This window comes from Panicum hallii, chromosome 1 (assembly GCF_002211085.1).
Source record: "Panicum hallii strain FIL2 chromosome 1, PHallii_v3.1, whole genome shotgun sequence".
Lineage (NCBI taxonomy): Eukaryota > Viridiplantae > Streptophyta > Magnoliopsida > Poales > Poaceae > Panicum > Panicum hallii.
The window spans coordinates 23,409,484-23,414,117 of NC_038042.1; positions in this window are offsets into that span (position 1 = coordinate 23,409,484).

The window sequence follows — 4,634 nt, forward strand, 5'->3', positions numbered from 1 at the left end:
CGGAAGCAAGGAGGGCGAAAGGAAATCTCTATACTCGACCATTTCTATCTTGGCTTCATCCTACAGTCGACACGGCTCTGATACCAATTCTATCACACCCGATTTATAAGAACATAAATCGAGCAATCATATATGCGCCAGGATCAAGTCACGCATATATACAACAGAACCATCAAGATATCACAACATGTATCTCGAAATAAAAGCGTATAAATTATAAATGGATATTTTTATTACAACTGAATCAAGAATCAGTTCAAGGAATGCGGAAGCGTAAAATAAAAACATGAAGAATAGGGCGCCACAGGGACGTCGGCTGGGAGACAACGCCTAGAAATCATCGAGTCCGCTGATGTAGTCCTCCACATCACCTGGTATTGAGTAGCAGTCGAAGATATCCCAGAGAGAACAGAAGAGTAGAGAAGGCAAGTGTGAGTACACAACTTGTACTCAACAAGTATAACACGAATTATGAGGCTCTAGGGTTAGCTGACTCAACTACATTAGCTTTTAATCTTGGCAAATTTTATTAAAGCTAATTACTACAAGTGGATGAATTAACATAACCCAAGTTACATAATAATTAATCAGGATTAAACATGAGACTACTGAAAACCAAGCCATACCACCAAGGTACAACCCCCACTAATCAGACGAAGGATCTGGGCCGCTCATGACCGTGAGCACGGCTAGTATACCAGTTTTACACTCTCGAGAGGTTGCACAACTTTACCCACAAGTCGTGAGCTACGCTAGTTTTTCATCACACTTCCTTAGGTGAGATGACTAGCAAGCACACTACGAGACCGTTACAAAGGATCACGTTAGTAAGGTGTAACCGCTAAGGTTTCTGGATCAGCAACGATGGGGCCCACCTCACGGGGGTACAAGCACACAGCACAGACCAAGCCGGAGGAGCAGGGACCATTGAAGCTTACCACCCCTCTTGCCCCGCAGGTAAGTTACTCCCGAACCAAAATGACCTAATTAGTAAGTCAAGATTGTCCCATTCCAGTCTTGTGGTTGCGCGGTTGTCCCAGGTTGTCGCTCTATGAACCGGTCCTTATGGAGAGTGGCCAACCAAGCACTAAGCACCGTGCTGGACCCCTAAACCATGTTTCTAACAAAAACATATTTTAAGGAGACGTGAGCCGCTCAAGCACATAGCACAGAGGGCCACTCTCAGAATTAAGTTGCATATAACCATTAATCAAATTAATTAAAAAGGATCGAGATGGGTGAGAGCGCAGCACCTAGCACAACTAACCAAAATGCAACCCAAGGTATATATATATATATATATAAAGGATAAAGTGGCTAGGAAATCCTTATAGGCATACAGAATTAAAATGCAGTATGAAATTGTATTTAAAAGTGATAGGATATTCATGTTATACTTGCCTTCCTCAAAATTCTCCTGCTGCTGCTCAAACTGCTCAGAAGATGACGGCTCCTGGTACTGCTCCGGTGGCTCGACGTCTACTGACGATTGCAACAGCAATACATGGTCCACACATGCACACACATGCAAACAATAGCAAACTATAAGAAACAGTACACCAATACAAGAAAACAGCACAAAAAACTAGTCTAGAGCTATTCTACACGTTACAACGATCGCGTGAGTGCGAGAATCACCTAAAACGGATCTAAGACACAAAATCTAGGGTTAAAACAAGGTACAAGGGCTTTTCTGCGAGAAAAACAGAACTTCCAGGGGCTTCTGGCAAAAACCAGGGACCTAAACGTAATTAAAGGCTAGACGTAGGGTCTAACAAGCAAAACTACTGGGACTGGACTGCGGGTTCTATTTCTAAAGAATCCAGGGGTCTAACCACTAAAAACGGGGCTGATCTGCAAATACTTTTGAATGACATAGGACTGTGGGTTGATTTTTGAAAAGCGCAGGGGCTCTTTAGCAAATCTGGCAGGCTGAACCGGTACGTTCTAATTAGGAGTGTTGGATCGGAATCTAGTGGTACGAATCAAAGGGGGCGGGGATCGGGGGTCCGGCGGCTGCGATTGCTCGTCGGAGGCGGCTTCCGTGGCGGCGCACGGCTGCAACTCACCGGACTTGGCCTATCTTGGCCGTCCGGGCTCGGATTTGGACGAGATCAGGCCCGGGAGCTAGGGCTTGGCACGGCTAACCCATCTGGGCACTTGTGGTGGTGGATTAGGTCATGGTTAGGGCATTACGACGGCAAGGGCGGCTCGGGGCGGCGGACAATGCCAACGTGCGCGCGTTCCGGATGCTACGGCCAGCCAAAATCTACGACAGCTAGCGCATAAGCTTCGGGGTGTTGATGTGATGCTCATCAGAGGCTTGCGGTGGCCGGAACTGCCGTGCAGTGTACACGTCGACGATGGCCGGGCAGAGGAAGTATGGCGGCGCTCGCGGACAGGCTGCAGTAGAGGGGCTCGGGGTCCCTTGGTCGCGCGGATCGGTCTGGGAAGTCCCTGCGGAGGTGACCAGGGGGTTAAGGCAGCCCGAGACCTGCCAGCGGCGAGGAAATTGAGGCGGCAGTACAGCTCACCGGCGGCGGCTCCTTTGCAAATTCCCGATGATGCAGAGGCTTGGGGCACAAATGCTGGGCTCGAGACGCTTCCAAGCGATGCGACGGAGCGGACGTAGGGCTTATCGGGGTCGGGGGTGCAGCGGAACGATGGCTCGACGGTGACACAGAGGGGCCGGCGCGGCGGAGCAAACGGGCGGCGGCGCGGAGGGGTCTTCGGGGTGTTGCAGGGCTAGGGTTAGGGCACCAGGTGATAAAGGGCCTCTTTTGTAGGTCGGCGGGGTCACATTGGCGTGCGGTCCCGAGCTGGATCGCAGCTGGCCGGAGATTTCGGGAGGGGCGTTGCGCGCCGGAGAAGAAAGGGGGAAAGGGGAAGGATGGAGGAGCTGACAGGTGGGGATAGCCAGTCAGAGGGAGAGAGAGAGGGGAGGCGTGCTCGGGCTGGGGGACAGGAGGGGAGCTAGGCCGGGCGTGGCCCATGCAGGGAGAAGGGGAAAAGGGGAGATGGGCTGCCAGGGGAGAGGGCCGGCCCAGGAGGGAGGAGGAGGAAGGGCAGGCCGGGCTTCTGGGTTGGGCTGCCTTCTTTTCTTTCTTCTCCTTTCCTTTTTCTTTTCTATACTCAAACTCTTCAAACAGAACTTATTTGAATTCAAATAAATTCGAATTCAAACCCTATAAACTCAACACAAGGAAAACAATGTTCCAGCATGAATGCACAAACATGTTGACCTTATAATAAATTTTATTTTGTTATGTTATAAAATTGCTTTAAATGCAAGATAAATTAGAGAAAGCCCTGGAAATTTTATTTAGGCCAAAATAAATTCATTAAAGTTTGGGAAAATTACATTAGGGTGCTACAGTCTTAAGTTTTAAAATAAAACTCCATCCCTTGAGCTTTTGAAATTGAACCCTAAATAGAAGTTGTAGGGTTTGAAAAGTTCTACAACTTTTATTTTAACCATTTTCTCATTTGAAGTATAAAACAGTGAGAAAACTTAGCTTTACAGTGAGGTCCTAGAGTTTTTGAAATCTCACAACAGTCCCTAGCACCCCCACCCCCTTCTTCTTCCTGTGTCCCCCTCCTCTGCCGCGTGACAGCACCGCCACTGGCTGCCGTTGCCGTGCCGCCCGAGGCCAACTACTCCTCCAGCGCCGCTCCACGTGTCACCACCGAGCTTGCCGCCGCCTTAGCCCCTCTCTGCTGGCTTTCCCCGAACACTCCACGTCGTTCTGCCGTCCGCCCGAGGTGCTCCCTCTCTGCCGCCGTAGATGTGGCAGAACCGCCTGAGTTATTCCGGCTCGAGTGTGCTAGTCCTCGCTATACAGCTGATACTAACTCAACACACTCCAAACGGAACAACCCATTGGTCTGTCGGGTCTCCGCCCGGTGCAACCACAGTTCAACAGGATCGAACCAGGTTTACCTCGCACGAAGGCGAGTTTACAGTCGCACAACAGCTCATCAATTTTTAATTCACAGCATATTAAACATTATTACAAACCGGTTCAAATTTAAGGTAATAAATAAACATTATTTAAAACGACAAGCTAAACAACTTGTCCAAGTTCACAGCGGAAGCAAAATTAACGCACGACTATACTCGTCGTGGAGGTGAACATCACACTCAGCCCGAAGTATGGAGTCATTCAGGAGGGTCACTGCCAGCCGGGGACAGATCCCACTCCACGGACCAGCCACACGGAACAAAAGTTGGCCATGTAGGACTATCCGTGGGGTTCTCGAGGGTTATACCTAAAAAATTCACTAGAAAGACTGAGTATACTAATACTCAGCAAGGTTTAACCGTTTCATGGTATACTTAGCCATGTAACTAGACTCATGAAGGCTTGAAATAGTTCTGGGTTTAATTTCAGCTGAAAAGCAATAAAGAGTATGAGCTAACTTTCATATTTTAGCTTTCAGTTTCTAGTTTCATTAACCATTCTAGGTAAGCACCTATACTAGACAAACAAGGTACAGATTAATATCCATCCAGATTATTCCATAATGGTTACTGTTCTTACTCTATGTGGCAGAAGGAATAAGCAGTCTCAATCTCCACGAGAAATGGATGATTCTGAATCGAATTTCCAAACCTTGCAAGGCAAACCTAACTC